The following is a 13,639-nucleotide window of genomic DNA, read 5'->3' as shown; positions in this document are numbered from 1 at the left end:
TCTTTTTCTCGTATGCTTGGAGCTCTTCTTCCCAGCACAATAACTCGGTAGCAAGCTTCCTGTACAGTATTGCAACCTTTGCAATCTATGATTTTTAAGTTACTCTCAATGCAGTTCTCTTTCCAAATAACAGTCATTTATGCAAGTGAAGCCTCATCAAACAGATTAAGAAGTTGAGTGGCTAGCTCCTGCATTAAGGATTTTTTTCTTGTAGGAGTTATCAGTATTTTAATATGATGGGGAGGGGGAAGGTGGCGGTGTTGGATTTTAAAAGCAACTTAATTAGAGTTCCTCCATGATTTAGAATTTAGTCCTACAGAGTGTACCATAACTGTCACACATTATAGCAGATATGCATAAAGCAGTTCTGTTTCTGCCTGGTTTGTCTTGGAGGACATTAAGTTCACATTTCAGAAACAAGAGCACATCTAATGACACAGCTGCCAAATCAATTCTTTCTGATTAAAATACACTTTGAATTTCATAAGGTCTTCTCACAGACATAAATCTTTCAGTCCCAAGCACTTCCTGTTATTTTAATTGCTTCACTTCAAGTCCCCCAAAGAACAAAAATGATGCTTTGCTGTTCAGAGTGCTGTTCAGAGACAGGTTGAACAGCACTCATTGTGTCCTAGGGGAGAACACTGTCTGGAATGGCTATTTAAATGGGGGAAGAAGGAAAAAGTGCTGAAAACATGTACATAAGAAAGATATGCTGTTTATACTCTTTAATGAAATAAAAAATATTAGAAGCTTGACCTCCTCCTCATTTTCCCTCTCACAGTAAAAGGAGGAGAAAAGTCATCCCTTGACAGGACTAAGCCTTCCAAGCACACGTTTCTGCACTGAAGCAGTATCCAAGATATAGAGAACACGATCCTTTTCAAGATGCTTTCACTCCTTCTGGTTATGTGGTCTTAGATCATGTTTTTTTCTATATATAATTTACATGTATTCAATAGGGTAAGGAGCAAGTAAAACTCCATTACACTTCTGCACTGAAACAATCTTGAATCAAATCAGCCCTGCAATTGTGTACACAGGATGTCTAACTCCAAATACTATTCTTTTCAACCATTCCCTATACTGGAGCTCTTCAATTTCAAATCTCTCTAGTTAGCTCCCATGAGTTACTTCCATCTACCATAGTCTTTGTCAAGAAACTTAAATCTGGTCACCCTGAGGCATTTTGCTAGAGAGAAAGCATTGCTCGCCTTTGCTCTGAAATCCTCTATTTAAATGCTGCAAGATCGTACTCAACTATCTTAGTCACTCAGAGCTGGTTTCAGTTGTTTAAAATGACTGTAGACCTGCAACACTCATGCTGCAGTTACAGCCCTTTGCCTGTCTCCAAGTGTAGCTGCATGGTTGCCACTGTACAGCTGCAGGGTAGTGTGACTTTAAAAAAAACCCACAACCAAAAAAAAAAAACCTACAAAACCCAACAAAAACAACATGAAAGACCCTGACATTTCAGCAACAAGTCAAGCTATTTTTATGGAAGACTGGACTGACTCCTAACCCTTTCAACAACTGAGACCCCAGACATATGTCTACTGATTTTCCATTCATTGTCCTGGAGTTGAAACTTTGGACAAAGTAAATCAAACAATTTTCCTATCTGGTCTTTTCCACAACAGATAACTGTGACACAGGTTTGCAGGGAACTACAACTTTAGAAAGGAAGAGGCAAAACATTGCATTCTTAGCTACAGTATCCATAGAGCATTTCAGTATTTTCAGTATATCATAGAATCAATATACAAAGTTAATTCCAAAGTTTTTCATACATTGCCTCTACAAGGAACTGATTCCACTGCATTCAGAAAGCACAACTGAAGTGGTTATTACTTCCAGATTTTGAAAGGAGAAATTACTCTTATAACTTAGCTGAGTTGTCTTAACAGCTCTACTAAAGCCTCTCTGGTTTCCACCTCAGAGTCTCACTCCAGAATCAACACATTTCCTGTGTATTAATTCTCCAAGCATACAAAGCTCATATTCAGCCTTTAGGCAGAAAAATCTATTTAACAGGGAAGATGAACATAAACCAAAACTTCTATTGCAGGCAACCTGAAAAACGTGCAAAGTACTTGCACACTTGAGTTGTTGAACACAATGTTCCCTAACATATTACCATTCTCTGCAAAATCTGAAGCATTTGCACTACAACCAAAATTTGCTAATCACAGCCTATATCCAATTCTGCATTTAATAGTTTTATTGGATCCAGTTACCACACACTGTCCCAGATATATGAATTATGTCATAACAAGACCAACAGCTAACAGACATCGACAAGCTGACGGAAAACATTCAGATCTGAATATCTAGCAATGTAACAGTCCAGCTACCTGCTTGACCTTAGTCATCAGAAAATGGACACTAGTCAACAGGTGAACAAAATATGTGAAGCTTTTGCCCAGACAGCTTTTTTCTCCCACAAGTTGGAGACCTTAAATTAAAATACAAGTTGCTCCTAAGAAAACAACTAATTGTTGAATGCAATAACTAAGACACCTGCTTAGGAGCCTTATTTCTAGTCATAGACCATAGGAATGCCAGAATCAACATTAAATAAATTATTAACACAAATCTATGCTTAAACTATTTGAATGAACAAAGCAAATTAGTATGCCCATGAAAACTGGTGATAAAATGCAACTGTATTAAGATAGGTAGCATTTAGCAGGTCAGTAGGCCAAGCTACACTGTCAGAAGTCAACTTCCATCTTTATTGCTAAGTTTCTACATTTGTGCTTCAGTTATTGTATATTAAACCTTTAAGTTTCATCATCATGTTTTTAAGTAAGAGAATCCACTTCTGTCAAAGTATACTTCAGAAACAAAGCTTTCAACTCGTCTGAAAATTCAGAGCAGTCTAACTTGGAGATACAGTGCACACACTTGAGAAGTTAACAACAATTCGGAGCTATTACTGAGTCTGGTATTAAGATAACAATTATTCACCAGGTAAATCATAATCACAAGGTCACAATGAAATAACACACATGGCTTTTTTGAGTTATTACCTTGAAAGCAGGCACTTCAAAAGAAACATAAATGCTTCTAGAAATTAACTACCTTTTAATCAATTTAATTCAGAAGGAAGAAAGCTGCAAAATATCCTTTAATATCACATTTTAGTTTAAGCTAATTCAGAACAGTTTTCTGGATTGACTTTCACTCCAGCTGCTCTCATGAATGATTAAGACTCAAGTCTCCTACAGCTATGTGTTATTGGCTACTTGGACAGTACTTAGCTGTATGAACAGATGGACAGCAAGATTTTGGAAGCAATTCTAGCCAAGAATATCCAAGCCAAACTCTCTTTATGGACTGGCATGGGGAGGGGCACAGGGGAAGAACCACACTTCTGGATGACATATTTATCATTTGGCATGTTGCCCTAAACTTGTAACTGGCAAGAATTTAGGAGGGGCTTTCTTCATAAGCAAGCAACAGGGCATATATCAGTCTGAAGGCATGGAAGATGACAGATCAATTCATACTTCCAAGTACGACTCTAGGATTAAACAGAAGCCTAAACACAGCATGACCTTATCATAACTTAAAGTAATACACACGATAGGCAGAAGAACGAAGTTTATTCAATGGAAAATAACTTCAGGGATACCCAAGTCTTATTGAATATGTCTTAACTGCAGGGGCACGGAGGGGGCTGTCAATATCTCAGGGGGAAAAAAATCAAGGACACAGTATCTTAAGTCTGAAGAAAACCACCAGCGCACTCAAGAAAAGGCTCACCTGTTCTGCCACTGTGTTCTGCCTCCTTGTATCTTTGAAGTTGCATAAAAATCTGGGAAGACAGAAAGTAGAAAGCCCTGTGACAGACAGTCTGTGTCTATGAGCTTTTCCATCTTCTGTCCAAAGGACACATGTGTCTGAAATAATTGAATTACTTCAATTATAATACTGAAATTTTAGTCATAGGGGAAGCAGTAAAAGATGTAAGAAAAGCAACAACGACAAAGACTTCACTTTTTCCCATTAATTTTCCCTAGCTGTGCAAGTATCACGTATAAACCTCACAATCCTAAACCTGTTCATGACATGGGTAACAGAAAGGAAATTCAACAAACTGGAAAAAAACAAGAATCATCTGAAAAGCAATATTGCCACACTAAAAATGAGAGTTTAAAGGAAATGCCTCTGTACAAAGGCAGTGTGTATAAGTCTGCTGTACAAGTATTACAAAATAGATTTTTAGAACAAATAGGATGCTATTTACAATAAAATAAAATCAAGATAACATAAAATTTGTAACATTAACAGTTGTATGTGCAGGGAAACATGTTTTTCTGCCTTGACAACTGTAGTTCAGTTGAACTGACAGATTATTTTCATCTAGAATACTTCACACAAATCAGGCTTCAGGTAACAAAAGGACTTTTAGCCATGCTCACCTGCCCAGTCATTACAATTCTGGGATAGTAAGAGATACTGAGAATTTCAGAAATGGAGGGAAATGGTGCCTCCAATCCACTGAGCTGTAAGAAAACAGGACCCTGGCAATTCTGGGCTTTTCACTACAAGAAAGTCAAATGTACTCTCAAACACAGTAACTTTCTTCAGAGTAATGAGGTGGCTTATCATTCTCCCAGAGACTTCTGTCCTTTCTCTCTTCTTGAAGCCTAGTTTCCCTAAAGCTTTCCTCATCAAGTTGCAAAGGAGGTTGTCTTCTCTTTAACTTCAATTTCCAAACAGTAACTGCTCCAAAATTTTTGAATTCCACCCACCAGGACCTCCTTTTAAATAACCATGTCTCAGTTCATTTTCCAAGGCACCTCTCACTCTCCACACTCCCAGTTTTGCCACTTCTTCAAGAAATAAGCAGCTGCTTCTCTTGTGTGGTCCATTTTTACTCTTTCCTGAATGCAGTCACCCCTATGAGAACCAGAATTAGTAAGCTTGTCAGTCTTTAAAAATGACAACAGAAATGCCCTGCCCCTAAACTACAGTTTGAAGAAGAAAACATGTTTACAACCAAACAGTACTAGCTATTACAGAATAAGGCTGACCACTGACAATAAAAAGTGACACCAGGAAAAAAAAATAATGAAACTACAATCTACCTCTGTGGTTATAAAAACCCTGCTTTAATCTAGTTCTCCAGAACAAACCTGCACTATAACTCTGGAGCTTTATTGCACAGAAGGAAATGTGCACAGCTATACGAGCTTCAGAATGAGGAGAGAAGACACTGTTAATGTCCAAAGCACAGTTCAGCCACAGGGTCAAATTCCAGCTATGATCTTAATCCAGTACACTGCAGTGGGGGGATACAAGCTACCAAAACTAATTTAGCCTGGAGAATAAAATCCATGTTTCTGCTGCTATTAACTCTAAAATTTAAATTTTCAAAGGTCCCTTGCTCCAAATTAAATACTGAAACGAGTAGGAACCTCCAGTAGTCGGACAGTTTGCCAAACAATGTACTGGACTACATAATCCAGTCTCCCTGGACTATACAGCAGCTCTGCACTCTTAGCTGCATTTTCTACTTAAGTGTAAATGTTTCCGGTCAAACAAATTTTTCATGCAGGGATAAAAAACTCCTAAAACTGACATGCTCTATCAATGATTACTACCTTTAACTTTTCATATGCTATGCATGCCCTGATAGCATATTTTCAGATTCACTAAGCAAGTGGTTTGACAGCTATATTATTTAAGCCACAGTTTAATCACTTCTGACTCTAGCATGGTTTGATTGGCCCAGTTGTTGACCGAGTTTCCTGTGTTAGAAGTCAGGGTAAGTTAGTCATCCTTAAGAACCCTCAGTGCATTTAATAAGGTTCATGCTTGTGCTTGTCTCAGCCACTACAATGAGAGACTACACTTCAGTTAGCTTTTTATAAAAGTTCCTGAAAACCTGTTTCTACATAAACCCTCCCTGCGGACTTAAAGCAATTTTCCTACACTCTAGCAAGTTCTTGTACTAAAAGTCTGATATCAAAAGTCAGTTTTGTTTTATATCTTTTCACATTCAATTGTGCATCCCAGAATGCACACAAAAAACACGCATTGCAGAATGCACAATGTTATACAAGGCCTTAACAATAAACTTTTGTGGCCTTTCTATAAAACAAGTATAAATAATATATCATTGTGGGTCACACCATGCCATTATTTCCAAAATGGTACAGACAATTATGAGCCTGATTTTGCTGACCATCAACACAAGTTGCCTCTGAAAACATGCAATTGCTTTGGACAGCTAATTATTCTCAGCATGAAAACTCATTTCGAAACCTTTCCAACAATTGCTGCATATTCCTCTGCACACCAGTGGAGGCACCCAGTGCCACGTCTTTCAGTTTCATGTACTTATAGTAAATTTCTCACAAGTTTCCCATCAACTTGCTTGATTCAGCTTAAGAAGAGCCTACAGAAATTGAACTCTTAAAGTGAAGAGGATAAAGGTAGGTGTCTATTATCCAAGACACCACTTTGTGGGCATATTTTCTTATTGTCTAAATGATGGCCTAGCCAAGTGGAAGGAAAAGTAGAACAGAATCAATACCAGGACAGCACTGACACATTTGTTAGTAAGACAAAAAGGCAGTCAAACACTAATACCTAGACTGTGAAATACCACCTGACTGACACACAAAGAGTTTCTAGAAAGGTATAAACTCTGCGAAAATTAGCTTAATTACAGTTAATGGAGCAAAATTCACCAATTCTTTCCTAGCATTTTCAAAGAGAAAATACAGTACTATAAAACCACATGAACAACCAATCAGGAAAAAATTAATCAATATGTCTGGATATCATGCTCTCCATATGGTGAAATTACCAAATCTGACACCTGTTTACTACTTTCAGCTGTCCTCGGTGAAATCTAGTTTTTCACAAGTTCTTAGCAGCGCTCAACTGTTCACGAGCATAATTTCTGACATACTTGACAAATAACCTTGACTGCAAATAGCTTTATTCAAAACTACTTCTTTATTGATTGGAAAACCAAAAACAACTTAGATGTGTCATACAAGGAGCTGGCATCCTATCCCCTTCCTGTTTGCTTCACAGTCCCAGACGTCTTTTTCTTACAAACATCCATAACATTGCTGGAGCTGTGTAGAATAAGGCTTGACACATCCAGGTCCATGTTGGTTTGCAACTGATATACGTAAGTGCATTTTTCATGCAGAAAAATCCAATAAAATGTAAAGTCGGCTGTCCATCCATCTGAAGTCATTTATACTAGTGACATGCTCATACAGGCCTCATTTCAAAATGCAATTTGCAAAACAGCCTCTTGCTTTCTCTCCATGTATCTCTCCTCACTACAACATGTAACATGCTCATAGTGAGGAGAATTCTGCATGAAAACTGATATGGTTTAAGATCTGAGCACAATCCAGCTAAGCCAAGTAATTTTCTTAACTGTAAAATATAACACCAATTCAACTGTAGAAAGAACACTTAAAACTTCAACACTGAACAGAGGCCAAAAACCAGAGTTTCTTTCATTTCAGCGTATAAACATTAGAAAATGCATGAAATGCAATTGGAATCACTCAGGCTTTCTTAAAACATTACTTTTCCCTGATTCCATATTTTTTACAGCTAAACAAAATTGAACTGCTTAATTAGAATGTAACATTTTAGGGACAGAACAAGAAGAAAAGGCTTTAAGCTGAAACAGGGTAGATTTGCATTAGATATTAGGAAGAAGTTCTTCCCTGTGAGGGTGGTGAGGCACTGGAACAGGTTGTTCAGAGAGGCTGTGGATGCCCCATCCCTGGAAGTGTTCAAGGCCAGGCTGGACGGGGCTTAGAGCAATCCAGTCTAGTGAAAAGTGTCCCTGACTGTGGAAGAGGGATTGGAACTAGATGATCTTAAGATCCTTTCCAACTCAAACCATTATATTATTTTATGCAATAATTATTTAGAAATCCACACTGACCACATGTTTCCCCATTAATAAACAAACTCCATTGTGGAAGCTTCAATACAATTTCGACCATTTCTGACAACAAACGGAATACTTTTTTTTTATCCTATGTGTCTGTGGCATTACAGGACAAATGTATTAGCTATCTACAACTGCTTCAACTCTGATGTCTCATTACTTAAGTATTTGCATAGCTCCCACAAACTAAACATTACCATTTAGCTTAAACTAATTTGCTTTACATTAACTTTATTATACCAACACCTATACATCTAACAGTATTTCAGGAGAGCACAAGAACAAATTAAAATTAAATTACATTACCACATGGATAATAACTGTTTACTTGGTAAAGCTATAAAAATAACAAAGTCCCTCTTATTTGTAAAATTAATTTCTGAATGCTAGACTCCTGGGCTATGCTGTAAGGATATATTTAGCTGCTGCACTACAACTCTCACCTTACAGTACTATTAAAGTCTAAAAATCAACGCATGCATCCACGAGAACTGTTAAGAGTAAACATGCAAATCCTAACAGAAAGTTCACGCAGAGTAGGTTAAGCCAGATACGCAGAAAATTTAGGCATTGCGTGGGAGGACTTGGACATCTTGTCACATATTTTAGCTCTCAAAGGTACCTGTATTAATTCTTCAATTTAAGATGGGAAGAGATTAATTGCTCTCCCTATGAGTGGAGAAGAGCCTTTCTAAGCCAGGTGGTGACAAAAATGGGGACAATGTACTCCCTACAACTCCCAGATCATAGCTTAGCCCTGTCCTTCCAAGCCCTTTACCCCTGAAAGGACAACAATCTACACTGACCACAAAAAGTAAAACATCAGAACAGAGCACTCCTTTTGTGTGCCCAAGCTAAGAAGTCTTGCAGAGCCTAACAGAGAAATGGGTTCAGCTGCTCCCATTCTCTGGGTATGGAGAGGCATCACAGTGCCCTTTCCAAAGCAAACATACAACCTTTAAAAGAACCAGTAATGAATGCATAACTTGAGGGCCAAAGGGTAGGCTGGCTGAAGGGGAAAGATACTGAGAAGAGTTTGGCAGCAACTCCTCCCATATAGTGCTTTTAAAAAGACTGGAGAAGAGTAGGTCAGCCACAGAAGGTTGAACAACTGGTAAACCACAATTTGTGGCTGTCAAAACAATTGTCTTACGCACCTCAGAGCTACAGCTTGTGCTACCTTATCACCAGCAAAGTCACCGATTTGCTGCCCCACGTTCACAGCTCAGATTCCTGGTTAAACCAATTTCATTCTGATGAAGAAATACAGCCCCTCACTTGAAGATAAATGAATGTCAGCAGTACTAAGCACATCCTAGCTATGTTTATTTTCCAAAAGAAAAAACACATACATTATACCTTTAATTACAACCAACACTAAGTTGCCACAGAAAAAGTACCCTGAGCACAGAAAACAGCTTACAAGATTTGAAAATGGAAAAGAGGTAAAAATTATTTAATGTAACAAAAAACAAGTTGTGTAGTAAGGAAACTCGGTGTTTATGAAGTTGTTCCCTCAGAAGCCTTCCTGCAGTAAAAAGCCAAAAAGCAAAAATCCAAGAAGTCAGGACATTCAGGCTATGAAAAAGCAAAAGCTGACAGCATGCAGATGATGAACAAGGTAAGTGTGCTACATGTGGAAGTAACAGTGGATGCTGAAGACAATGGTCAGGATCACAATAGCTGCAGTGGTCTGTAAAGCAAAATACTGTGTAGGCATCTGTAGCATTAATAGATTTAAAGTACCAAATAAAATCTGAGATAACTCAGCATCTCTCATTCCATTCAACTCAAATAAAACTCTTGTTCAAATATGATCCAAATTTTGTGTAGTTAAAGGATATGACATCAGAGCAATGATGACAATGAAATGCAGGGAGGGTTCTACCTTCATGTTAAGTGGAAGCCTGGCTGAACTTCCTATTAAAATAAACAGAAGCACACAACAATGAACACAAACCTCAGACGCAGGCTGACAGTGGCAAGTCTGTATGGATTAGTTTCCAGCGTCTTTCTTTTAAACCACCTTCTTGCAGAGAGAGTCTGAACAAGATTCCCAAACAGTCTCAAGAAAGTCCAAGTGAACAATTAAAAATTAAGGGGACAGTCTCACACAATGTAAACTTAATGCATGTAAAGCGTACTAAGGTTTCTATCTGATGAAGACTGGCTTAGGTAGACTCCTCAGTTCTTCTAATACAGAAGAAAGGCTGCATATACTTGCTCAACAACTGACACTACATACATTAGTGTTGGACCTTCTGTCCAACAGAGCTATACAGTCTTAGCTTCATATTCTGTATCTCCCCACATTACTTACGTTGAAGCTTAAGTTTCAGAAACACTGAGAGAAGTGTTACTGTTGATGAAATTTGATTACAGAATTTTTACATAATCAATGCAAAATTCACTTGTCAGAAATGGTATATGTTAGTTTTGCACATCACTAATATATCTTTCCATCTGCTTCCCTCATCACCTCTAAATGAGTACCTATCACCCAACTGTCATCACCCATATGAACTCTCAACCATTTGATCAACTTGCATATAAGTTAAAGACAACAGCAGCATGATTTGAAGTAGTCCTCAGAAAAATCACCTAAATGCCCAAGAGAGTACTCTAGCCCATACTCCCATTTCATATAGAATCTGCAAATAATTTTCATTTGAGTTAGCTCACTCTGATCTCCTGCTGGAACTCTAAGGAATCTTCATCTTATCCCACTGTTGGTAGTGTGTGATAGTCACGCAGCAGAAACACGTAAGAGAGTATGTATGGCAAACGGAGTGAGGAAATATGCGTGGCCACAAGCAAGTTACCGTACTAGATAACCCAGAGAGTTTGAACTGCAACGAGCAGACTAAGCAATTAGAACTGGGCAGGAGATGCAACAGACCTTTCATCTGCTTCCCAAAAATCTTCCAACTGTTTGGGCAATTACCCCACAGTTACAAATTTTCAGAAGCTAAAAACAAAAGTTAATTCACTTCGAATAAAAATCAACCTAAAAGCAGTAGTAACAATGTAAGCTTAAGCAAAGCAAGCACTTTAAAACTTCCTAGTTGTAACAGGCTCAAGACAACAACAGAGGAGGAACTTACACTGCTGGGTAAGTAATCATCTGCTACTTATCAACATTTTTCTCCAATTCAAAGACTTACACCTCCTGGGCTTTTTTACTCTATATAGGCTACTTCACACTTTTTAATAAGTTTCCAAAATGAACACACTAAGGATTGACATTGCTACTGCAACTCAAGGAATTTACAGGTCAACAGAAGTGGCATACCTCTGGAATACCACTTATGTTCCCTTGGGCACTATGGTACAATTCATACCAGTTTCAGTACCAATCTAAAGCAGTATGCCAGTTCTGTAACTAAGAAATTAGTTACTGAATTTATAGTTGGCAAGTTCTCTTACTATGTTCTGTGTAGTGGTTTTGTCTGGGTCAGGTTTTGGCAGAGGGGGGCTGCAGGGGTGGCTTCTTTAAACAAAGAGCGGCCAGAAGTTTCCCCTGTAGCTGACAGTGCCAATGCCAGCCAATTCTAAGATGGACCTGCTCTGATCAAGGCCTGGCCAATGAGTGACTGAGGTAACGCCTCTGTGAATAACGTATTAGAGAAGGGGAAGAAGTTGCTGTGCAGTTGCTAAATGGCAGCAGCAGCAGAAGGGAGTGAGAATGTGAGAACACCACCTCCACAAACACCACAGTCAGAGGAGAAAAAGTGGGAGGAAGCACCCAGGCACTCAAAGAAAGATTCCCATGAACTGTGATGAAGATCATGGTGTGGCAGCTGTGCCCCTTCCATCCATGGAGGGGGAGCAGAGATCTGCTCGCAGCCTGTGGAGGACCCCATGCCAAAGTAGGTGGATGCCTGAAGGAGGTTGTGACTCTGTGTGAAGGCCACACTGGAGCAAGTTTCTGGTAGGACCTGGGAGTCCCTGGGGAAAGAGAAACCCACACCACAGCAGGTTCACTGTGAGGACTTGTGATCCTGTGAGGGACCCATGCTAGAGCAGTCTGTACCTGAAGGATTGCTCTTCCTGTGGATGACCCACATTGAGGCAGTGTGTGAAGAACTGCTCCTATGGGAAAGACCTGTGCTGGATCTGTTCATGAAGAACTGTGTCCCCTAGGAAAGACCCACGTTGGATAACTCCATGGAGAACTATTTCCTACAGGAGGGACTGCACATTGGGGTGTGTGGGTGGGAAGTATGAGGACGTCTCCCCCTGAGAAGAAGCAGCAGCAAAGTCCATCTGTAATGAACTGACCACAACCCCTATGCCCTGTGCCGCTTGTAGGGAAGGAGGGAGAGTCACGTGAAGATGGAGGGGTGGGAAGAAGTGCTTTAATATTTGGTTTTATTTCTTCTTTCCCTGTTCTGTTTTGATTGCTTATTAATAAAACAAACGATTTCTCCCCAAGTTGAGTCTGCTTTGCCTGTGATGCTAACTGTTGAGTGATCTCCCTGTCCTTATCTCCAGTCAGGAACTTCTTGTTACATTTCTTTCTCCTTAGTTTAGGAGGGGAAGTGATAGAATGACTTGGTGAGCATCTGGCATCCAGACAGGGCTAAACCAGCACAGTTGTGTATTGCAGAATATTTTCCAGAGAAACTTAGTTTACAATAGCGATCTGTGTCTCCCAAAGTTGTCATTCAACAGACTTTCTTCCTTATTCCTCCCCAGATTTCTTGGTTCCACACTCCAAGAAAGTTGTATCTTCTTTCTACCTTTCCCTACTAAACCAATAGTGGGTTTTTTTTTTTTTACTCTCTTCTTAAGTCACTGAAGAGTAGCCCTTCTCAGTTCTTAAACAACAACAAAAAAGGTGGGGGGAAGGTAGAGGTGTATTTTGTTTAACTTATTCTAGCAACAAGAATAGTAATAGTATAACAGAACAGAACAGGACATCATTGCAAATTCCAGTCATGAAAGCAGTTACTGGAACTGGCTTCTCTTAAGGCAACACATGCAATTAAAATTTGGTATTTTTTAATCCTGTTCAAATGGAGATATTTCTAATCATTTAGAAAAAGCAAAATCATTAGATTAAAAATCTAATCACACAACACTGGCACACATAATTACATAAAAGAGGCTTGCTTTGTTTCGCATAATTGCTTGTTAAATTGTATATTGGATTTTTGAGGTGGTGGCATCTTGAAAAGCCTGACTGCAAAATAGATTCACAAGTATACAAAAGCAATCCATTTCTGAGTTTACACTGAGATTCGTTGCAAGAACTTTGCAAAAGCATGTACCAGTTTGTTTACTCAGGCACGGAATGCCTTTTTTTTTTAAAGACCACAATGTCCATGGCTGCAATGCAGACTCTAGACTTTCCCAAGATCTTGCAAGAGTCTGATAGCAGTAGCTGTTTATGAAGTTCTCACACATCAAAGGAACACTTGCATAAATATGGGAAACATTCTAAGCTTCAGAGCCAGTTTCCACAGCTTTTGCCTTCTTCAGCGTAACAAATTTATCATCTTGCAAAATTATAAGCAGCATCCTAGTTCTTGGACAGCAATCATCCTGCACTTGAGAAAGGGGGTAATAAAATAGTTCCTGCTACAGAGCTCTTCTACACATGGTAAAGTTTATTCTACAAGGCTAAAAGGGAATATGCATAAAGCATTCCCATTTCTTGAAAATTTTTGAAGTCTTGAGTATTAAATTCCAATA

At 38.9% G+C, this 13,639-nt stretch overlaps 1 protein-coding gene across 4 annotated transcripts in view; it reads right to left on the bottom strand.

The window, feature by feature from the left end:
• TLN2 (talin 2) overlaps positions 1-13,639 on the bottom strand; it is a 201,924-nt gene that overhangs the window by 151,918 nt on the left and 36,367 nt on the right. The window lies entirely within an intron of this gene.

The sequence above is a fragment of the Colius striatus genome, chromosome 7 (genome assembly GCF_028858725.1).
Source record: "Colius striatus isolate bColStr4 chromosome 7, bColStr4.1.hap1, whole genome shotgun sequence".
Lineage (NCBI taxonomy): Eukaryota > Metazoa > Chordata > Aves > Coliiformes > Coliidae > Colius > Colius striatus.
This window is presented reverse-complemented; position numbering and strand designations above follow the sequence as displayed.